General features: G+C 45.9%; 1 pseudogene; it reads right to left on the bottom strand.

Moving 5' to 3' along the window:
* LOC135884103 (transformer-2 protein homolog alpha-like) overlaps window positions 1–24,994 on the bottom strand; it is a 111,369-nt pseudogene that overhangs the window by 81,739 nt on the left and 4,636 nt on the right.

Below are 24,994 nucleotides of genomic sequence, written 5' to 3'. Positions count from 1 at the left end.
GGGCAAGTTGTCAGGGAAGCTGTTCTACAAAAGGATACGTGACCGGCCTGGGTTGGGGGAAATCCCCTAAGTCTGAAGCATTTTGCAGCGGGTTAGTGCTATTGTTAACTTCCCACAGGGAAGCCCTGGCAGTGTTAGGTATAGAAAAGGGAAATGGGGAGGGAAAATGAATTTCTTTCATTTTAATTGTCTACTTTGAATGTTATTAGATGATAGCCAAATTGTTTTAGTCAAATTGTCTTAACCAGTGTGGATCACCAGCTCTTTTCTTGGTTAAAGGTGACGATGGGCAAAGAGTCATCTAGATTTTGCTATTCTCAGTTTTGTACTTTTCTTGTAACAGGGTTTTTTATTTATACACTTAATACTGATTGCTTTGTTAATTAGTTGGCTGAAATAACGGAGCAATGCCCCAGTCTGCGTGGGTTCCAACTGGTGATCTCTGCAAGCAAGAGGAAGGAAGTGCTTTAGACTCAGCAGACGGTATACAGTCGATGAACAAAGACTCTGAGACTCAGGTGACTTCAGTGTAAGATGCTGGAGCTCTGAGTTACTTCTCACTGTGTCTGTGGGGACGAACCTTGTTTAGATTTAGTTTGTTTCTTTTGTTTATATATAACTGTGAAGATAATGTATGCGGATTATGAAATAGCTTTGTTGTGTAGTAGAAATTAAGCTATTGTTATGTTCTTTTATCATTATAAAATTTCACAAAGTTGTACCTAAGATTTAAGTTAATGTCTTTTGTTCTTTTTGGACTGAATTGTGGGAGGTTGACTGTGTGTGATCCTTGCTGAAAATCCTTAATGACTAACTTCTGGGTCTCCATGTGCTTTTCTATATGAGTTGTGTGGAAGCACTAGAAGAGGGGTGGTGAAGTGAACACTAGCCCACACAAAGATTACACTAGGAGACTGGGTAATAAACAAGAGGAATTGGAATTGCTAACTTATTAGCATAAATTGGAGCTGGTTGCTATTACTGAAACCTGGTGGGATGATTCACACAACTGGAATGTTAAAATCACTGTTATAACCTATTTACAGAGGTGAAAGTAAGCCGGTACGGTCTGGTATGGCGTAATGGCAAGAGCCAGTATGCTGTGCCGGACCGCACCGGCTTCTGCGGCGGGGATTTAAAGGGCTCTGGGCTCCCCGCCGGGAGCCCAGAGCCCTTTAAATCCTGCCCGCAGCTCCGGCGGCTGGGCTGGGGCCGGATTTAAAGGGCTCAGAGCTCCCGCAGTTGCAGGGAGCCCAGAGCCCTTTACATCCCGCCCGCAGCTCCGGCGGCTGGGCTGGGGCCAGGATTTAAAGGGCTCAGAGCTCCCCGTGGCTGCGGGCAGCCCAGAGCCCTTTAAATCACGCCCGTGGCTCCGGCGGCCGGGCTGGGGCTGGGCTGGGGCTGGGATTTAAAGGGCTCACAGCTCCCACGGCTGCGGGCAGCCCAGAGCCCTTTAAATCCCGCCCGCAGCTCTGGCGGCTGGGCTGGGGACGGATTTAAAGGGCTCAGAGCTCCCCGCCACAGCGGGGAGCCCAGAGCCCTTTGAATCCCACCCGCAGCTCCTGCGGCTGGGCTGGGGCCGGGATTTAAAGGGCTCGGGGCTCCCCGCAGCGGCAGGAGCTCCAGGCCCTTTAAATCCCGGCCCCAGCCCGGCAAGGCTCGGGGTTCCCCGCAGCTGCGGGAGCTCTGAGCCCTTTAATTTGCCCCTGAGTCCTAGGGGCTACCAGCCACCTCTGCAGCTGGAAGCCCCGGGTTGATTTAAAGGCCCTGGGGCTCCCAGCCACAGTCGGTGCGCATGGGCCTTTAAATCTTGAGAGGCCCCGCCTCTTCCAGTTGAGGCCACGCCTCTTCCGGATGAGGCCACGCCCCCTCAGGACTCCGGCAGTACTGGTAAATCCTGTAAGTTACTTTCACCCCTGCCTATTTAGCAAGGACCAAGTGAGCAAAAAAGAAGGGGGAGTGGCACTCTATGTAAAAAATTATGTTACCTGTTTCCGAGTTGCCGATAACTTGTAAGAAAATGATCTTGAATGGGTATGGATCAATGTCCTAACAGATAAAGTGCAAGAAGGGGTGATAGCTGGTGTCTGCTACAGACCACCAAATCACACTAGAGAACCTGATGACCACCTCCTTACACACCTATCTGTAATGTGTGGGGAAAAAGCTCTGTGACCATGGAGGACTTCAGTTTGAGTTCCACATGCTGGAGGGCTCATGCTGCCAGTACTAAACCATCCTGGAATTTCTAAACATAAAAGATGACAATTTCCTTTGGACACTTTGGAGGACAGGTTTAAAGTTCAAAATGACCTTGTTAAATTGAAGGATTGGTCTGAATTCAACAAGATGAAATTCAATAAAGACAAGTGCGAAGTACTTCACTTAAGAAGGAAAAATCAAATGCACAACTAAAAAGTGGGGAATAGCTGTCTAGGTTGTAGTACAGCTGAAAAGGACCTGGGGGGTTATAGTGGACCACAAACTGAATATGAGTCATCAATGTGATGGAGCTGCAAAAAAGACTAGTATCATTCTGGTCTGCATTAACAGGAATTTTGGATGTAACACACAGGAGGTAATTGGTCCGCTCTACTTGGCACTGGTGAGGCCCCAGCTGGATACTGTGTCCAATTCTGGGCATCACACTTTAGGAAAGATGTGGACAATTGGAGAGAGTCCAGAGGAGTGCAACAAAAATGATAGTTTTGAGAAAAAAAGACTGAGCAGGGACCTCATAACAGTCTTCCAATATATTAAGAGCTGTTATAAAGGGAAAGGTGATCAACTGTTCTCCATGTCCACTGAGGGTAGGACAAGAAGTAATGGGCTTAATCTGCAGCAAGGGAGATTTAGGTTAGATATTAAGAAAAACTTTCTAACTTTAGGGGTCATTAAGCTCTAGAATAGGCTTCCAAGGCAGGTCATGGAATCCACAACACTGGAAACTTTTAAAAACAACTTGGACAAATGCCATCAAGGATGATCTATCTAGGTTTACTTGGTCCTGTCACAGCAGAGGGAGCTGGACTGGATGACTTCTCAAGGTCCCTTCCAGCCCTACATTTCTATGATTCCTCACTCAAAAACTGTTGCAGCCAACACAGGGGAATTCTATATATTAGTCATTGTCCTAAGAGATAAAAAGGAACTGATCGCAGAACTGAAAATCAATGTGCAAGCAAGCAGAATAAAATCCAGACCAGTAATATACATGTTTAATGTTTAAGGGGGTCAATTTCACAAAGCTGAAAACAGTTATGAGTAGGGCTGTCAAGCGATTAAAAAAATTAATCATGATTAATCGCACTGTTAAACAATAATAGAATACCATTTATTTAAATATTTTTGGATGTTTTCTACATTTTCAAATATATTGATTTAAATTAAAACACAGATATGAGGTGTACAGTGCTCATTTTATATTTATTTTTGATTACAAGTATTCGCACTGTAAAAAAACAAAATAAATAGTATTTTTCAATTCACCTAATACAAGTACTATAGTGCAATCTTTTTATCATGAAAGTTGAACTTACAAATGTAGAATTATGTAAAAAAAAACACCCCTGAATCAAAAAATAAAACAATGTAAAATTTTAGAGCCTGCAAGTCCATTCAGTCCTACTTTTTCTTCAGCCGGTTGCTCAGACAAACAAGTTTGTTTACATTTGCAGGAGATAATGTTGTCCGCCTCTTGTTTACAATGTTACCTGAAAGTGAAAACAGGTGTTCTGATGGTACTGTTGTAGCCGGTGTCACAAGATATTTACATGACAGATGCGCTAAAGATTCATATGTCCCTGCATGCTTCAACCACCATTCCAGGGGACATGTGTCCTTGCTGATGATGGGTTCTGCTCGATAACCATCCAAAGAAGTGCAGACCAATGCATACTCATTTTCATTATCTGAGTCAGATGCCACCAACAGAAGGTTGATTTTCTTTTTTGGTGATTCGGGTTCTGTAGTTTCCGCATCGGAGTGTTGCTCTTTTAAGACTTCTGAAAGCATGCTCCACACCTTGTCCCTCTCAGATTTTGGAAGGCACTTCAGATCCTTAAACCTTGGGTCGAGTGTTGTAGCTATCTTTAGAAATCTCATATTGATACTTTCTTTGCATTTTGTGAAATCTGCAGTGAAAGTGTCCTTAAAATGAACATGTGCTGGGTCATCATCCAAGACTGCTATAACATGAAATATATAGCAGAATGTGGGTAAAACAGAGAAGGGGACATACAATTCTCTCCCAAGGAGTTCAGTCACAAATTTAATTAACACATTATTTTTTTTAACGTGCATCATCAGCATGGAAGCATGTCCTCTGGAATGGTGGACAAAGCATGAAGGGGCATACGAATGTTTAGCATATCTGGCATGTAAATACCTTGCAATGCCGGCTACAAAAGTGCCATCCAAATGCCTGTTCTCACTTTCTGGTGACATTATTAATAAGAAGAGGGCAGCATTATCTCCTGTAAATGCAAACAAACTTGTTTGTCTTAGCAATTGGCTGAACAAGAAGTAGGACTGAGTGGACTTGTAAGCTCTGAAGTTTTACATTGTTTTGTTTTTGAGTGCAGTTATGTTAAAAAAATCTACATTTGTAAATTGCACTTTCACAACAAAGAGATTGCACTACAGTACTTGTATGAGGTGAATTGAAAAATACTATTTCTTTTATCATTTTTACAGTGCAAATATTTGTAATAAAAATAATATACAATTTGATTTCAATTACAACACAGAATACAATATATGTGAAAATTTAGAAAAACATCCAAAATATTTAATAAATTTCAGTTGGGTATTCTATTGTTTAACAGTGCGATTAAAACTGTGATTAATCGCAATTAATTTTTTTTAGTTAATCGCGTGAGTTAACTGCAATAGACAGCCCTAGTTATGAGACAAATTAGCTAGAAGGAAGAATTTAATTAGAAAAATGTAAGTGCTCCTTGGAAATCTTTAAGAACAACTCGCTAGATGCCCACAATACCACAATCAAGGAAGAAGGCTCTTCTGGTTAAAACAACAACAACTTGGTTTAGAAGGGAAGTGAAGGCAGCTGTAAAAAAATTTTTTTAAATGACAAATGGAAGAAAGGGGAAGTTTATACTAATGAATATAAATCAGAAGTTAGGAATTGTAGAAAATTGATAAGGGAAGCTAAGGGACACAAAGAGAAACCTATGGTCCGTGAAGTTAAGGACAAATGAGGAGTTTTTAAAATATATTAGGAACAGAAAGAATTCTGACAATGGTATTGGTCCATTACTAGCTGGAAATGGTAGAATTATCAATAATAATGCAGAAACGTTAGAAGTGTTAAATAAATATTTCTGTTCTGTATTTGAGGAACAAACAGATTATATAGTCTCATCATATGGTGATGATAACACTCTTTCCATTCCACTAGTATCTCTGGAGGATGTTAAACAAAAGCTACAAAAGTTAAACATTTTAAAATCAGCAGGTCCAGATAACTTGCATCCAAGAATTTTAAAAGAGCTGGCCGAGGAGATCACTGGACTGTTAGCATTGATTTTTTTCAATAAGTCTTTTAACACTGGGGAAGTTCCAGTAGACTGGAATAAATAAAATGTTGTGCCAGTTTTTAAAATGGGTAAAGGGAATGACCTGGGGAATTATAGGCCTGTCAGACCAACATTGATCCTGAACAACACAATGAAGTGGCTCACATGGGACTTGATTAAGAAAGAACTAAAAGAGGGTAATATTATTAATGCAAATCAACATGGGTTTATGGAAAACAGATTCTGTCAAACTAACGATTTTTTAAAAATGAGATTACAAGTTTGGTTGCTAAACGTAATAGTGTTGACATAATATAGTTAGACTTCTGTAAGGTGTTTGACTTGATACTGCATGACATTTTGATTAAAAAAATTGGACAATATAAAATGAACTTGGCACACATTACATGGATTAAAAACTGGCTAGCTGAAAGATCTCAAAATGTAACTGTCAACAGGGCATTGTCATTGAACGGGTCTGTTTCCAGTGGGGTACCACTGGGATTCGTTCTTGGACCTACACTATTTAGCATTTTTATTAACTTGGAAGAAAACAACATAAAATCATCTGCGATAAAGTTTGCAGATGATACAAAAATTGGGGGAGTGGTAAATAGTGAAGAGGGCAGGTCACTAGTACAGAGCAATCTGGATCGCTTGGTAAATTGGGCTCAGGCAACAATATGCATTTTAATATGGCTAAATATAAATGTAAACATCTAGGAACAAAGAATGCAGGCTATACTTACAGGATGGGGACTCTATCCTGGGAAGCAGTGACTCTGAAAAAGATTTGGAGGTCATGGTGGATAATCAGCTGAACATGAGCTCCCAATGTGACATTGTGGCCTAAAGAGCTAATGCGATCCTGAGATGTATAAACAGGGGAATCTCAAGTAGGAGTAGAGAGGTTATTTTACCTCTGTTTTTGGCACTGGTGTAACCGCTGCTGGAATAGTGTGTCCAGTTCTAGTGTCCACAATTCAAGAAGGATGCTGACAAATTGGAGGGGGTTCAGAGAAGAGCCACAACAAGCAGCTCAGTCTACTTAGCTTAACAAAGAAAAGGTTAATGGGTGACTTGACTAGAGTATAAGTCCCTACATGGGGAACAAATATTTAATAACGGGCTCTTCAGTATAGCAGAAAAAGGTCTAACACGGTCCAGTGGCTGGAAGTTGAAGCTTGATAAATTCAGACTGGAAATAAGGCATACTTTTTAAAGTTGAGAGTAATTAATTGTCAGAACAATTTACCAAAGGTTGTGGTGGATTCTCCATCACTGACAATATTAAAATCAAGATTGGATGTTTTTCTAAAACATCTGCTCTGGGAATTATTTGGGGGAAGTTCTCTGGCCTGTGTTATACAGGAGGTCAGACTAGATGATCACAATGGGCACTTCTGGCATTGGAATCTATGAATCTACATCTCCCCTTTTAAGTTCTACACACTGACCTTTTATAAAATTTCCACTAACACCCTATCTTTGAAGTTCGGTACGGCTCAGTCTGTGAATCATACTGGTTTTCTAATTACACACCTGAACTGTGTAGCAGCTTGGTCATCTGGCCAGCCATTCATTGCAATGAATGGCTGTGGGCAACAGGAAATAGGATGGGGTGTAGCAATCTCTCCTCCTCATAAGCCCAGGCAGTTCTGAGTGCAAAGGAGTAAGAATTTGCACTCTCGTATGTGCTTTGCTGAGTCCATGATCTCCCACATGCAGTATGCTCCTAACCTACCCATGCACACCATGAGCTGCATCCTAGGTTCACTTACACCTCTGCAACCCTAGTGAACGCGGATCCCACAGGGCAGCATTTAAACCAGTGTGATCACCAATACAGCAGGTGCAGTTTAATACAGACACCTACTAGTGGGTTAATACATCGTCTGATGTAGGCAAAGCCCTGCTAGTACACAACAAAAACAATGCCCTTTGGGCAAAATGTGGGTGAAGACACTCCTCTCAACTCTTCTCCAGAGTCTTCGCTGGTCTTCGCTACCTTAAAAATAGGGTAAATCTCTAGCATTTTGGTTGTAAAAAAGCCAGTGTCCCAAGTATGACCAGTGCAGACTCTGCCTGAGGGCTTGTCAATGCACAGTAGTTGCAATGGCTTTACCTACCTCTGTTTTAAAATCTGATTTAATTTAACCCAGTAAAAACTCCTGTGTGGACACACCTATACCAGGGTAAAACTGGTTCAGTAGGTTAGCATGCACAGCTCAGACCTTGCCTACATAGAAAAGCTGCACTAGTGTAGATGAATTTACAGATGTAAGCTAAACCGTTCTAAGCCAAGTTTAAATCAATCTGACTGTGTCCACATACAGCATTGCACCAGTTTACTACATTGTTGTAAAATTATACCTTTAGTTAAACTAGCAAACGTCTTTGTGCAGGCCAGGCCTGAGTCTGCAGAGAGCCTGCAACAAACTCTGGGAGGTGTGAACTGCCTCATTCATCTCAACAGGTGCTAACTCAGATGCCAGGAGGATACTTTAAATACTGTCATTATGTGCTATCTCACTGCTCTAAGCATGTGAAAAAGGAGAGGCATATCAGACTGTGCAGATCTGCACAATCTACTCAGTGATGGCTCATTTTGGCAGGCATTTCATAACAGAGGGCAGGGCGGAAGAGGGTCTCTCCCCCTTGGGTCCAGAGGGAGGCCACTACACGTAACTATGCCTGTCACCAATAGTCTGGGTCTGAGCCCCTCTGACTGGGCTGAGCAACAAGCAGTCTATAGCCCAGAGCATCCTGACTGGGGCAGACAACAATTAACAGTCTGTGAACTCTGGCTCTCTAGGTGGGGCAGAGCAAGGAGCAGTCTTTAGCCCTTAGTCTCCTGGCTGAGGCAGACAGCAAGTAAACAGTCTATGGGTAGGCCTTCTGGCCTCAAGTGAGTAGGCAGCCAGCCCCCAGATGTGGGGGGAAGTAGCAGGATCCAGGCCCATCCTACTCCACCGGATCAGTGGAGATACATAAACATGCTGCCTCGCTTCCCGGCAACACAACTGGACTGAAGTCTGATTCCTCTGGGCTACTTCCTACCCACTCTGTCAGCATTGCTCCGTCGAGTCCATGTTCTGGCTCACTACTTTGCAGTCAGGAGGCATTCTCTCCAGTACCTTTCTGGAGCCTTCAGCCTCCTCAGTCAATGGGGTGCTGGTCTGCTTGGCTGCTGGTCCAGAATCCCACAGAGGGCTCGGCTCCCTAGAAGAGACATCTGCCCCCTTTCCTGCTTCTACAACTGAGCTACAGGGCCCTCCCTTTACACTTCCTGTCCTGCCCCGGTACTTCTGGCAAGGGGGATGGGGCAGGTTTGGCTCTGCTCACCAGGGGGTGGGTAGTGGTCTCTCCCCCTCGAGTCCAGAGGGCGGACACTCTGCCTCACTATGGGGCACCACTGCTTTTGCTTTCCTGACTTAGTTTTCGAAAGTTGGAGAAATGCTGCCCTAGAAAACACAAGACTGCACAGCATGGCACATAGAGTATGATGTGTGCACCAGTGGGAGACTGAGTCCTTCCTGCTCAAACAAAGACCATCCTCTGACTGCCAGAAGCTGGGAACAGATCACTAAAAATTGCCCTGTTCTGTTCATTCCCTCTGAAGTATCTGTCCCCAGCCACTGTCGGAAGATAGGTCACTGGGCTAGATGGACCATTGGTCTGACCCAGTCTGGCCATTCTAATGTTCTTGTAAGCAGAGTTAGGATGAGCTCTACCCTGACATCTGGTGGTGAATTGTGGCGAGTTGTGGAAAAGAACTTCAGGGGATGATCTTGTTTGCATAGGCACACCCGCCCCATCTAGCATGAGCCCACAGCAGCCCAAATGGTCACTTTGGCTGCTGTGGGATCCCCAGTTTCTCTGTTATTGGGGCAGGAAGAATAAAGTGTTGTTACCCTGATTATGTGAATCAAGGACAGTGGAACTGTTTTATGACAGAGGGACTCGCCATCAACTAAGTAGCACTTGCTAGACAAGGGACATGGGTTCCAAAACCCAGTGAATTGAAAGAGGCTGGGGACAGATATGTGCACCTGATAGTATAGGCCCCTGTTTGAGGGCCTGAAACACCAATTGTACCTCCTTCTCTCTCCAGTGTGGAATCACACTCCTTGGTAAATTGGTCCAGTAGTTAATTACTATCACTGTTCAAAATTCACTTTATTTCCAGTTTGAATTTGTCTAGCTTCAACTTTGGGCCATTGGATATAGTCAGTAATGCAGAGCCAATTATACTCTAAATGACCCTGTGCAGGAGTGTGCAGACACCCCATAGTGTGACTCTGTAAAGAGCTCCAAGATGACCCAAAAGTCCTGACAGACTTTTTTTCAACTTTGGTGAAAGGGAACCTTAGCAGCTGCAGAGATAATCTACCACAGGCTGCCAGTGGGGATACAACACAACCTGCAGGGCAAAAAATCCTTGCTCATAATTGCTGAGCTTAGAGAGCAGGCTGGGAGCAAAGAACAAGCTCTTGTCCCCTGTGGGGGTGTCATAACTATAAAGGGAAGGGTAACAGCTCTCCTGTATACAGTACTAAAATCCCTCCTGGTCAGAGACTCCAAAATCCTTTTACCTGTAAAGGGTTAAGAAGCTCGGGTAACCTGGCTGACACCTGACCCCAAGGACCAATAAGGGGACAAGATACTTTCAAATCTTGGGGGGGGGAAGGCTTTTGTGTGTGTCCTTTGTTTAAGGGGTTGTTCGCTCTTGGGACTGAGAGGGACCAGACATCAATCCAGGTTCTCCCCATCTTTCTAAACAAGTCTCTCTTATTTCAAAATTGTAAGTAAAAGCCAGGCAAGGCGTCTTAGATTTACTTTGTTTTCTCAACTTGTAAATGTACCTTTTACTAGAGTGCTTATCTTGTTTGCTATACTTTGAACCTAAGACAGAGGGGATTCCTCTGAGCTCTTTAAGTTTGATTACCCTGTAAAGTTATTTTCCTGGTTTTCTGGAACTGATGATGACATCCACTTATCAAACTAACTAATGTTACCAAGAATCAATAAGTGATGCTTTCCGCAGGCTCAGATCTATTTAATAATTAGAAGAGACCTCAGATAACCCCGCTTGGTTGAGTTTGTTAAGTCATTGTAGTCAGTACATAACAGAAAGGCATATCACTTTACTAAATCTGAGAACTAAGCCTTGCAGTTGAAGACAGTCAGATTTTGACAGTCAGTTCCGTTATTTACTTACAGCTTGGCATTCCTATACCCAAGTTGTTTATAGTTTCATTCTTATTATTTCCCCTCTTTCACACAGACATTTTATTTTTAGTATATTTCCTAACTTTCCATTACATTTCATAAATTTCCACCTGTATGATAAAACATCTGTTATTTCTAGTGGTTAGTGCATTGCTAAAATATTTATTCCTTACTTAACAATTATTAGCAAAATATTACATGTGTGTGTACATATACATTTTAGCAAGCTAGTATTTTTCCTTGTCAGAGATCTGCAGAGATCATGCGAGTCTGACTTATAAGCAAAATATAAGGTGTGACCAGGGTCCCAGTGGGGGCCAACTGAGGTCACTCAATTAGGGTGAACTGCAAAGAATGGGACAGACAATCCCCATAAAGCTGGCAGATATTCCAATGCTTAGATTTACCAAGCTAGCATAAAACAGCTTCTTTATTACCTCACTGGTTGCCCAGAAGTCAACAACACAGTTCCCTTGAAGTAACCCAGCCTCAGGCCTCCATCTAGATACCCAAGTCAAATATGTTGGAGATTTCTAAAAATCTTATTTCATCATATAAAAGAAAAGGTTCTACCAATCCCAAAGGATCAGACACATTATCTCCCACGTTACTGAATATTTCAGATCTCACCCAAATACATGCTTACAGCCAATTCTTATTAACTAAACTAAAATTTATTAAAAAGGAAAAGAGAAAGAGTAAGGTTAAAAGATCAATATACATACAGACGTAAGTTTAATTCTTGAGGTTCAGATTCATAGCAGAGATGGTGAGCTTTGTAGTTGCAAAGAGTTCCTTTAAAGGATCTGGTCAAAGCCTGGAGCTGTTCCTGAATCTGTCTACTGGATGTGCTTGGAAGGAACAGTGGTGGCCAAGCACTGGGCCATGCCCCCTTATATAACCTTGCCTTGGAGCGGTCGTGAATGCTGAGGGAGAAGAGGGGAAGGGGAAGTGTGAGTGCTCCAGTGGGCACTGCTAGCAAAGTTTCCACCATCTGAGCTGCACCCAGCTGGCCCGTCCCTTGAGAGGGAATATGCAGAGGTCGCTCAAAGAAGAAGGTGTAGTTTCAGACACATGTCCCTTGACTTGCAAGTCCTCAAAGAAAACAATTTACCATTGGAGCACTTATAGAAAAGGCATTGCTGGCCGCTGAGCAGGGGAATGAGTCCATCCCACGTCAGGCATGCTTAGCCCAGGCGGGTTGAAAGTACCATATTGGGCAGTGCCAAGTGCTTCACCATTATACAGGGGGTGTTTTTCTTTTATTTCACTTTGTTTTAGGAATGTTCAAATTACAAAGTCAACAAAGATAAGGAGTGGGAAGGATTTCTTCACAGAACTAGACTGGAGGAGGCGTCTGAAGCTCCAAGAAGAGTCACAGGTTGGACACTTGCCAAGTCTCATATAGCTGCTGTGGATGGTAAGAGGGAACTGAGGGAGGGACAGGCCTGCTCTGCTCCGTACAACCTCACAGGATGCACTAGAAGGTACAGGACATGTGCGCAGTCTGGACAGATGCGACTGTTCAAAAAGTTCTGATCTCACAGAGGTAAGGCACATGTGCACTGCAGTGGGGTCTACAGACTCCAGGCTTGTCCGCACAGTGCATTAGTGTACACCAGAGGGATGTAAATGTTAGCATGTACTAGGGTGACCAGATGCCATGATTTTATAGGAGCAGTCTTGATTTTCAGGGCTTTGTCTTATATAGGTGCCAATTACTCCCCACCCCATCCCAATTTTTCACATTTGCTCTCTGGTCACCCTAGCATGCACTAGCATGTCACACACTAACTAGTCTATGTGGACCCTGCTGGTGCGCACTAAAAGTTCCTAGTACACGTTAATGTAATGCTGTTTGGTAACTAGTGTACACCAGCAATGTCCACGTGGGCCAGTTAATGCACAACACATCAGTGTGCACTAGAATTCACTCCCATCTGGGGTGGACTAACACACTGCGTAGACAAGCCCTGAGTCTGCGCATCCCACTGTAGGTGCCTCATCTAGAATTTACACCTCTCTAGTACAGACTAACACACCATGTAGACAAGCCCTTACAGTCAAAGAAAATTTTCTGCTGGTACAGGAAGAGATAGGCAGGGACCCCATTCCCTCCGCATGTCAGAAATATCAGCAGTTGCTGTGCTATGATTCTTGGGTGTCTGGCATACCTTTGCTGCCCTGATGAAGCTAGATGCAGACTATGAGAAAGTAACCAAAGAGCAACTTGATGACCACCTCATGGGTGGCCACCTCCTAACAAGAGCTAAGGCTGAAGTGAGACGGCTGCCTGCTGAAGACAAAGGAGACTGACTGGAAGTACGTCCCTACATGCACTGACTCCCTTTTCCTTCTCCTCCCAAACTGATGGCCCCTGCCCATTCTAAAACTGACCAACTGGTTCCTATGGGTAGGTGAAGACAGTGCAAACACTGGCACCGCCTCCTCCACCCATCAGCCACAAGCAGCAGAGCCGGGCTCTCAGGGATCTTTTGGGTTTACTTTGATGTACCTTTTCTCTTTGCAGTTTGAAAAATGTGATTCATTATTCCCTTCCCAAGCTATTCTGTGCTCACCTCTGTCTGCAGAGAAAACTAGGGAAACACAACACTGGCACCCACGGTCTCTCGTCACCCAGCAACATTTCTGAACGTTCCTCTGGACACTCCTGGGCTAATCTAGCGGCGAGGCACAAGGAAACCAGTGGAACTATTCAGGGGTTCAAGTGACAGGCTGAGATGCTTGGACAGTGTAGCAGGGCAGTCTACCCCTTTAAGGCCCAGGGAGCAGTGGGCCCTGTTCTGGAAAGGGGCCAAGCAGGCAGGTACTGGAATCATCTGACCCAAGCTTGACAGCACTTAATCGATTGGGGCTGATGATTCTCAGCCAGAGATATAAAGGAGAGGTCAGCTCCATGAGGCTAGGGCCAGGAAAGGAACTGGAGCCCACTCTTCTGGGGCTGCAGCAGAAGGCTGTGAGAGGGAGGGCAGAAAGCCCTGAGGATCGCCCTAGACTGGGGAAGGTCCGGCACATTGAGCTACCAGAGGCAGAAGGCCCCACAACCCTGGCTGAAGAATAGGACTGTTGCTTTTTGTTATTGTTCCACTTCCCTTTTCATGTGTATTACAGAATAAACAGAGCCCCCAGGAAAGGGCTACAGACTAAACGGGGCATGGCCAGTTGTTCGTGCCACGCTCAGTCCACCAGCCTACAGGCAGCTTGGGTACCGTGGGGAGATGTGCCGAGAAATGGAGGTTACTTACTGTAACTGGAGAGTCTTTGAGATGGGTGGTCCCTGTCTGCTTCCCACATGTGGGTACATATGTGCCCGAGTCCGGAGATTTTAACAAGCAGTGTCCGTAGGTCTTCTCATGCTCCTGAGCAAGGATATAAGAGGCCACGCGGGTGGATTCCACCACAGTTCCTCTTCTCACCACGAATCCAACCAGATCTGCAGCAAAGGGGAAGGAGGGCGGGTAGTGGAATACACATATGGACCACACATCTCAAAGAACTTCCAGTTACAGTAAGTAACCTCCATTTCTTCTTTGAGTCCTGGTCCCTACGTGTATTCCACACATAGGTGATTGACAAACAGTGTTCAGACTGGAGGTGGGTTCAAGGAAGCCGGTGGCAAAGATGTGTGCTGTACTGCAGATTCCACAGCTGCATCTGCAGCAGAGACCTGGACTAATGCATAATGTTTAGCAAACGTGTATAGAGCTCCAGATGTCTGCTCTGCATATGTCCTGCATCAGGAACTCCTGCAGGGATGCTACTGTGGCAGCCTGTTTTCTCATGGAGTGGGCCATTATATCACCAGGAGGTGGGATGTGAGCTAGCCTGTAGCACTCGATAATGCAGCCAGAAATCCACTTAGAAATCCTTTGAGAGGTTATAGCTTAACCACGGGATCTCTTCAGAATCGCGATGAAGAGTCCTGGAGATTTTCTGATGGGTTTGGTTCTTTGCAGGTAAAAAGCCAGTGCATGCCGAACATCGAGGAAGTGAAATCTCTTTTCTTTGGGAGAAGTGTGTTTTTTTGGAAAACAGACAGGTAAGTGAATGCACTGGTTAAGGTGAAATTCAGAGACAATAAATTAATGGAGATATCCTATCTCCTAGAACTGGAAGGGACCTTGAAAGGTCATTGAGTCCAGCCCCCTGCCTTCACTAGCAGGACCAAGTACTGATTTTTCCCCCAGATCCCTAAGTGGCCCCCTCAAGGATTGAACTCACAACCCTGGGTTTAGCAGGCCAATGCTCAAACCACTGAGCTATCCCTCCCCCCAAATGTTGGGGAGAAATTTAAGGTGAAGGCAAAGAGATATCCTGTCTTTCTGAAATACCAGAAAGGGAGGGTCTGCCATGAGGGCTCCCAGTTTGCTGACCCTCCTGGCTGAAGTGATGGCCATTAGAAACACCACCTTAATGGACAGGTGGGACATGGAACATGTCACTAAAGATTCAAATGGAGGTCTAAGAAGTTTTGACAGCATGAGGTTAAGACCTCCTTAGTCGTGTTGGTTTAATGCCTGGCAGGAAGGCCTTGATGAGGCCTTTCATGAATCGTGTCGTAGTTGCATGGGTAGAGAGAGCGCCCCGATACTGGAGGAAGGAAGGTAGTAATGGCTGCAATGTAACAAGCTGATTGAGAGACCATATTTCTTTAAAGACAGGAGAGAATTGGGATGCTTGAAGAGACTGGGTAAGACTGACTGACTGCTGTACCTAGGTGGAGAAATGCTTTCATATAGCCAAATAGCAGGTCCTAGTCGAATCTTTTCTACTCTGGGTAATTATAGACTAGATGGGGGATGAACAAGAGTGCTCTACTTCTGATGCCCATTGAAACATCAGGCTGTGAGGTGGAGTGAGCCTGGCTTGGGGTGTTTGATTTTGCTCCTGTCCTGCATCAGAAGTTCTAGGAAGGGGTGGATCTTGATTGGAGGGTGAGCTGAGATTGACAGAACCAACCCTGTGTGGGCCAGTATAGTGCTAGAATGACGCTGGTCTTGTCACCATGTACCTTTCTCAGGACCTGTGGAAGCAAGGGGATGGGAGGAAAGACATATCTGAAACCATTTGTCCATGATAATAGGAGAGGGTCACCTTGGGAGTCACAGCCTCTGGCTCCCCTAGAACAATATATGGGGAGTTTTTGGTTCATTTGTGATGCAAAAAGGTCCCATAGAGGTGTGCCCCACCATGTGAATATGTCTTCCAGAATGGAGTCCTAGATTTCCCACTCATGGTCTGCCAAGAAGTGCCTGCTGAGGTTGTGTGCTAAGGAGTTGTGAATATGCAGGTGGTATGCCGCCTGAATAGTGATGTTGTGCCTGATGCACCAGTTCCAAAGCCTGACTGCATACAGACAAAGTGGGAGAGACCTCACTCCTCCCTGTTTGTTATTGTAGACCATGGTGGTGATATTGTCTGACATCACTTGGATGTGCAGGGAGTGAATGAGTGGGAGGAAGATGTTGCATGCAAGGTAGTCTGCCTTCAGCTTCAGTATGCTGATATGTAATCTGGCCTCCCTGGGGTCCGTGTACCCTGCGCACTATGACTGTTCAGGTGGGCACCCCACTCCAGAAGGGATGCATCTGTTACAATGGTGACACTCAGCATGAGAGCAGAGAAGGAGACTCCTAATTGTACCTTGTTTGGGTTTGATCATGAAGTTGGAGGAGGTTATCATCCTGGTGGGAACGGTCACCTTGGAGTTGGTGTGGTTTTTGTTGGGAGAGTAGACCGAATTGAGCCAGGCCAGCAGGCAACGTAGATGAAGCCTGGCAAAGGATGTTACATGAATACACGCTGTCATATGACCTAAGAGCAATAGGCACATTCACATGGTAGTTTTTGGTCTGTGGCAAATCAAAGAAATCCAATTGCACATCATTTGAAACATTTCTGAGGGATCAAAGCTCTTGCGGAAACAGAGTCCAACATAGCTTCGATAAAGTGTTTTGTCCTTGTGGGGAATAAAACAGACTTTTCTCTGTTCACACAAACCCCCAGGGCTGCAAAGCTCTGGATGAGGAATTGAATAATCAACCTGACTGTTGAAAGTGTCCTACCAGGAGCCAGTTGTCCAGATATGGAAAGACTGTGTGGCCACCACGAAGAAAACTTTCATAAACACTTGGAGTGCTGTCGCTAGACCAAAGGGAAGCACTAGAAGTGCTCCTGGTGCACCAAAAATCATAGGAACCTCCGGTGGGAGGTATGAATGTCTATATGAAAATGTGTCCATTGTGATACTCTCTACCTCTGGAGAACACCCTACACACCCATGTTCATCTTTATAATATGGTTGTGTGATTTCTAATGCAAAGTTTGTCATGTCGGGTGTCTTCAGAAGGCTCATGGTGCAGCATTGTTTTCATAGTAATATTATAGGTTGTAATTTCATGTATATAGTTATGAGGCTGAAAATGAGTCCTCATGGCTTAAAACAAACCCAGGCAAAACTCTCCAGGAGCAGATGGGCAGTTCACACCTCATCGGGGCATATATGGGACAAACCCAGCCCAGCCTCACAGGAACACAGGATACTGGCCTAGGCAGCAACAAAGGATCTGTTGGACTCTCGAGTGAGTCACTCCTCTTCCCTTGGTCAGTTTGGGACTATGCTCACCTGACTCTGAAATGGGGGGGGGCAAAGCCAAGAAGGAAGAAAGGACATGATAAAAGGGAGAGACGTTTGCCATGCTCTCTCTCTTCCACCTCCATCTACAGACACCACCACCAAGCGACTGAAGCGCTGATCAAAGGGGAGAGTCTGGCTGAAGGGCAGCCAGCCAGCCTGTGGTGAGAAGCATCTAAGTTTGCAAGGGCACTGAAAGTGTTAAGATCAGTTTAGGATGCATTTTGCTTTTATTTCATTTGACCAAATCTGACTTGTTATGCTTTGACTTATAATCACTTAAAATCTATCTTTCATAGTTGATAAATTTGTTTGTTTATTCTACCTGAAGCAGTGCGTTTGGTTTGAAGCGTGTCAGAGACTCCCCTTGGGATAACAAGCCTGGTACATATCAATTTCTTGTTAAATTGACGAACTCATATAAACTTGAAGCGTCCAGAGGACATAACTGGACACTGCAAGACGGAGGTTCCTAGGGTTGTGTCTGGGACAGGAGATATTGGCTAGTGTCAAGGAGATATTGGCTAGTGTCATTCAGTTGCACAATCCATGCAGCCGCTAGTCAAAAGTGCTCACTCACTTAGCTGGGAGCAGCTTACATGCTAGAAGCTGTGCATGAGCAGCCCGGGAGTGGGGTTCTCACAGCAGAGCAGGGTAAGGCTGGCTCCCAGAATTGAGGATTGGAGTGACCTAGCAGATCACTGGTCCGGATAACACCAGGGGAATTTCATAGCGGTGCAGCGAGCAGGGTGTATGAACAGCTTGTTACTCCAAGTGGAGTTCACACTGAGTACTGATATTTGTGATTTTAAGTGAGTCTTGAGTGCAGTGGCTAAGAATAGTCAGGAGGAGGTCACAGTTTTGTTATTTCCTGTTTGTTTATTTTGGGTGAGGGAAATAAGCACAGGGAAGCAGAAAAATGACTACCAGTGAGGCAGCTACAAAACTAGAGCTGACCAGACTGGAAGTGGTGGAGAAGGCAAAGGACCGCGAGTTTCAAATGTGGCAGGCAGAAGTGAGGCTCAAAGAAGCAGCTACGGCCAGGGAAACTATGGGGGCAGAGGCAGCCAGCCAGAGAGGAGGCTGCATACAGAAGGGCTATGGAAGAAAAACAGAGAGAAAGAGCGAAGAAAAAGAGAAAGAGAGAGAAAACACCAGCTGGACCTGCTAGAGAAGCAGAACCAGAGGCCCCTGACCCCAATGATTCCCATCACTCCAAAAATCCACAAATGGGAACACGTATGTCCTGCATACAGAGAGGAGGATGATATTGCTGAATATCTGACTACCTTTGAAAGGCTGTGTGTAATACATGAAATCCCTGATGATAAGAGAGTTCCTATCCTGATTGCGAAATTAACTGGTAAAGCTTGAAATGTATTCAATGGAATCCATATTGAAGATGCTTTAGACTATTGTAAATTTAAAGATACTGTTTTGTGAAGTTTTCAGATTACCCCCGAAACATATAGAATTACATTTAGGAATCTTAAAAGGGATATTGGAATGAGTAATGGGGGTTGTGTAAACATCCATATCAAAAGCCACAAACCACATCCCCTCTTGAAGAGAGGGGGTTATTGATGCCAACATAACTATCCTGAATCTTGACTTCTGAATGAAGATATTGAGTTGCCGGAGATCCAGAATGGGTCTCCACTCTCTGTTCTTTCTGGGGACTAGGAAATATGGAGAATAGAGTCCTCTTCCTTGATATTGAGGTGAGATGTGTTCTATTGCCCCTAAGTGTAATAGGGATTCCACTTCCTGTTGAAGAATTATCTTGTGAGAGTGGTCCCCAGGAAATGGGGTTGGGAGGAGGGAAGGAGAGGTACTCTGTGGAGTATCCCTCATGGATAATCTCCAAGACCAGGCCATCTATCGTGATTAGCTCCCAGTTCTGGTCAAAGAGAGTAAGATGGCCCCCAAAGGTGACAGAAGAAGGGGCAGGTGGTGTCAGAGATGGTAAGCGGGTCTTGACTAAGACATCAAAAGTGGCTCCTAGTAGTGGGCTGGGAATGGGTCATGGTCGTGGTGGTAGAAGGGGCTGAAAAATGGGGGTCTTTAAGTCTTCTGTCACTTGCAGTGAGGCTCAGCAGGATGCTGGTAGTAGAAAGCATGAGGAGGCGGTCTTGGTTTATAGGACTGCCTCTGGTGCGTCCTCCTTGGGGCAGGTGTGTAGATCCCAGGGAGCAGAAGGTAGATCTCAAGCTCTTGAATGAATGAATGGAGTCATCAGTTTTCTCACTGAAGAGGTTCGACTCATCAAAGGGAAGATCTTGGATAGTTTTCTGCACTTCCCGGGGAAGCCCGAGGATTACAACCAAGAATCCCTCCTTATAACAATACCAGTGGCCAACCTTCTGGATGCCGTATCTGCTGCACCAACTTGCCCTCTTTAAGAAGGGAGAGGAATTGTGCTGTCCTCAGGGGAAAGTTTGTCCTGAAAGGCCACCAGCCCAGAATAGTTGTTGAAGTTGTACTTGGCTAGCAAAGTCTGGTAATTGGCAATGTGGAATTGCAAGCCCACAGAGGAGAACATCTTTCTCCCCAGAAGGTCCAATCTCTCGGAGCCCTTGTCTGACAGGATGGTCCTTGTGACCTATTTTGTTCCGTATCAGCCTGTACCAGCAGAGAGTTAGGAGCAGGGTGGGAAAACAGAAATTCAGCTCCCTTTGCTGGGATGAAATAGTGCCTCTCGACCTCCTCAGCCCCTGAAGCTGCAGGAACCTTGGTAAGGTCATAACAGGTATGGATGCAGTCCATAATCCAGGAAGCAATGCATTGTGAGGAGACTGGAAGCTCCTTCATCCGGTCTGTTACCACTACAAACAGCTGATTCGACTTCCTGAAAGGCTTTGTACGCTCATTGTAGAATGGTCGCCTCTGTAGCATCAGGGGCAGGTCTATCTGCTGGTGACCGTGCAAGATGATGCCCTGATGTCATGGACCTAGAAACCCGGGAAGGGGTACCCTGGGCCTGATGGTAAGCCCAGGGGGTCCAGAAGGGCCATTGCATAGCGGGTGGCCACTGTGGCTTCCGGGTGGACTGTGCGTGTCTCCGGCGCTTATCGGACCTGTGCCTACTGTGCCGTGAGTAGTAGGAGTCGCCCTCAGAGTCTGAGGATCCCGAGGGTGATGACCATGGTGGTGCCAACGGTCCTTGAGCTGGCGGTTGGTGCCAAGAAGAGGAAGTCGGGGATTGGTGCCGTGGCGATCGCGTAGAGGATCGGTGCCGGCTGTCCCGCGACCAAGACCGGTGCCACGAATCCGGTACTGGAGAATGGTTCCTGTGTTCTGGTGCCATGTCTCGGTGCCAGCCGAGAGAGGGTGACCGTGATCGGTGCTGACCCCTTGGTGCCAGAGACACAGATTGTTGTATTCCCTGCGCTGGGCGATCGTGTACCGAGGCTGGTGCCGGGGGGATGTTGCGGCGATGTAGACAGGGAATGGTGCCAGTCCGGCAACGAAGAGGGCCTCATCATCGTGGGCTTGCCTCTAGATGGCATCCGTCAGGGTGGTGCTGGAGGCTTCTCTCTGACAGCAAGGGACTGAGGCGCAGTACTTTCTATCAGTTCCTTTGCAGCCTTGAAAGTGTCTGGGGTGGAGGGGGGTTCAACTCCTCCACCAAGCACTGCTCCGCTGGAGAGTCGCTGAGTGCCGGCTCAACGGTGCCAATTGGGGCACCAGAGTTGACGGCACAAGCTCTTGCTGCTTGGAAGTTGAGTCCTTCCTCTGAGGCAGCAAAGTCTCCCCAGATGGTCTTCTCTGAGGAGAGCACCCTCTGTCTGCCTTCTTATGGTGCTTGTAGGGCACCGGGGATGTGGACTGGTGCTGGGGCGCCGCTCCATGCTGCGATGCTGGGGATCTCTGGTACTGAGGATCTCTAGCACCAGAGTTGTTCCTCGGTACCGATTCGCGAACCGACGCCAGGGCACTCTGCACCGAGCTCAGGCCCGGGACTTGACAGTCGGGTACCACTGGACGGAGTGCGACTTCCATAAACAGCTGCTTCAAACAGAAGTTGCGTTCTTTCCTAGTCCTGGGCTTGAAAGCCTTACAAATCTTACAGTGCTCAGACTGATGTGCCTCCCCTAGACACCTCAGGCACGAGTCATGAGGGTCACTATTGGGCAAAGGCTTCTTGCATACACCGCAAGATTTAAATCCTTGGGCTTGAGGCATGCCCCGAAGCCCAAGGCAGCGTGAGGGGAGAACGACCCACTCATCAAGTCTATCCTAACTCCAGATAACAATAAATTAACTACAAAACAAAACTGGGTAGGACTAAGTAATAGTCTAAGTATTAGCTAAGGACTAAGTAATAGCTAAGGGAACACTTGCAAGCAAGCGAAACACAGTTCCAACACCGCCACGGACAGTAAGAAGGAACTGAAGGGGGTTCAGGTCAGCAGGGTCATATATTGAGCGCCATGAGGGCGCCACTCCAGGGGGCTCCCTAGCTGACCTGACGGGAACTGCTGAGAGGAAAAGTTTCTGACGACCACGCACACAGTGCCCGCACACCTAATTGGAATCAACGTGAACAATCACTCGAAGAACAATCGTTGCTAATCACAATTGTCACTATTGTAAACCCTGCCCAGATCCTGCAATGTGAAGTGGCAAAAGGATGGAACACATGGACTGCGACACCCCCAAGTTGTGGTAATAAGGCAGATAAGGACCTTAAGGGTCTACCCATAGAAAATTGTACTGCTGATCCCCCCCATGGGAATTTGGCAGTGTTGGTATGTGGTGTATGGATTGGAAGGGGGAGGGGTCCTAACCTGGTGGAGAATATCAAATTTATTAGGAAATATTGCATGGTATTCCTTAGGATATGTCACGATCAATGACAGTGGGAAATACAGTCATCTGGACATGTGTTTTGTCACGGAGGGCCCAAAAAACATATAACCCTCTGGTCTCCTGGGGTGTTTGGGTTATGGGGTCCCACAATTAGGGTGTGATGTTACCATGTGTAATCATAATGGTACCTGCACAGAGGAAAATCCCTGGACGTACAGTTGTTATGTGCACATCACACTGGGCATACAGTCTCCCTTGGGATGCTGGGTATGACAATTTAACAGCTTTGCAGAATGTAACCCCACAGGTAATATGGATGCCAAGCTGGAAGAATCCTGATCTAAGCTGGCCACAGCCTGGAGCCAGAAATACTTCCTGACAGGTGAATGCATGGGAGGCACTGTGGGAGCAGGTGCAACCAGCGCTTTTCAACGCGTCTTTCCAGTCCATTACTTGGGTGGTACACCCCAGAGAATGGTGTACACCCCAACTGCAGTACATACATAGAAGGGTTGAAGCAACAATTTAATTGGTGGGTGAGGGGACATACATGGAATCGTCGCTGGAAAAGGGATTTGTGGGCTGCAGGAAACACAGGGTTGGGTGTATGAAATCTGGGGGACCAGACTGTTGGATAACTAAGTAACTGATAAGCCAGAATGTAAAATTGCAGCAGCAAATCAATGAGCTATTGGCACAGCAACTGTCTGCAATCGCAATGGGATGGAAAAGGGCGGCAAAAGTCAACCTGTGGCTAACTCAATGGACAGAAAACCTCGTGACATGGGTGGAGGATGGCTTCAAAAAACTAACTTGGGAGGAGGAGGTGTGTATGGGGATACAAAATGCTCAACTCTGGAGCTAGCCCCTGTGTAATAGTTACTGTTGTATCTTGGAATGGGATGGTTACTAAGGTGGTCCCCATGAGCCCTATGGGAACAATGAGAAAGGGAGGACCTCACAGGGAACCACTGCGAGGTAGATGGGGAGCATAGAATGGTATAAAATGGACAATAATTCAGTTAAGTAATTGTTTGTCCAGAGAAAATATTTGAATGTGTCCCTCCTCAATGGCCATGGAGGAGCAGAATTAATGGCCTGTTGCAAATGGGGGCCATTAGGGGTGATATATATGGGGTATGGGGTGTTTGCTGGGAATGTACACAACACTTCAGGACACAATTGCACCAGCATCTGGCACAGTTACACACATCTACACGCTACCATCAGGACTATGGTGCACGTATGGATCTGTGTAACTCATTGCTGTGCACAATTGAACCAGTGCATACTACCCAATTCCATACCAAGTGGTCGAGCCGGTTTGGACAGTACCCCATTTTTCTGTGACTATCTAGTGGACTCATGATATGGACAAAAGCATACAAAACCTGCAGGGGCAGCTCATTGCAACTGCCAACAACTGGACACATTTAAAATATACACTTCAGGATGGCGTTAACAGGGTTTTAACTCTGTCAAAGGAGAGAAGAGAAAGTTACTCACCTTGCAGGAACTGAAGTTCTTCGAGATGTGTGTCCCTGTGGGTGCTCCGCTCTAGGTGACGGTGCATCCCGGCGCTGTTGGTCGGAGATTTTCGGTAGCAGTGCCTGGTCGGGACGCACGCACTCAGTTGGTATCTCCCGTCTCATTGGAATCTTCCTGAGTGCATGCATCCTGCATCCTCCTCAGTTCCTTCTCTACCGTGGAGAATCATACTAGTACTCCAAAGTAGAGGGGAGGAGGGCGGGGAGTGGAGCACCCACAAGGACACACATTTCGAAGAACTTCAGTTACTGCAAGGTGAGTAACTTTCTCTTCTTCTTCTAGTGCTGTCCCTGTGGGTGCTCCACTCTAGGTGAATGTGTAGCAGTACCCACTATGGTTGGTGGTACTTTGGAGATGCGGAAGTGAGTACTGTAGATAATACTGTATGGCCTACTATGGTGTCTGCCGTGGTGCCTTGCGTGAGAGCATAGTGTTTGGCAAATGTGTGTTCAGATGATCATGTAGCCGCTTTGCAGATGTCAGGAATGGGTACATTATGTAAGAAGGCTACGGATGTCGACATAGCTCGAATGGAGTGAGTTCTAATGCCTTCGGGCGGTTGAATATTTTGCGTGCGGTAACAGGATCTGATGCAGTCAGAGATCCACTTGGACAGACGTTGTTTAGAGATAGCCGTACCTTTTGATCTTTCGGTAATGGAGACAAAGAGTCGTGGGGACTTACGAAATGGCTTAGTCCTGTCTAAATAAAAGGCGATTGCTCGCCTGACGTTGAGAGTATGCAGGGTTGCCTCGTGCAGAGTCTTGTGAGGTTTGGGATAAAAAGTAGGTAAGTATATAGGTTGGTTGAGGTGGAAGGTAGATACCACCTTAGGGAGAAATTTAGGATGTGGTCTCAGAGTGACTTTGTCTTTGGAGAAGATTGTGTAGGGAGGATGGGCCATCAAGGCGCTTATTTCACCTACTCTCCTTGCCGATGTTATTGCAACTAAGAAAGCTACTTTCATGGACATATGGAGAAGAGAGGAGGTACCCAAGGGCTCGAATGGAGGTTTCATGAGAGTATGAAGAACGAGGTTAAGATTCCATGTAGCCGCCGTTGGGTAAATTTCAGGGTAGAGGTTTTGCAGGCCCATGATAAATCGTTTAATGTGGGGTGGGTAAAGAGTGAATAACCTTCTAATAGGTCATGGAAGGTGGTAAGCGCCACCAAGTGCACTTTGATGGAGCTGAGCGAAAGTCCATCCTGT

This window comes from Emys orbicularis, chromosome 9 (genome assembly GCF_028017835.1).
Source record: "Emys orbicularis isolate rEmyOrb1 chromosome 9, rEmyOrb1.hap1, whole genome shotgun sequence".
In the NCBI taxonomy this organism is placed as follows: domain Eukaryota; kingdom Metazoa; phylum Chordata; order Testudines; family Emydidae; genus Emys; species Emys orbicularis.
This window is presented reverse-complemented; position numbering and strand designations above follow the sequence as displayed.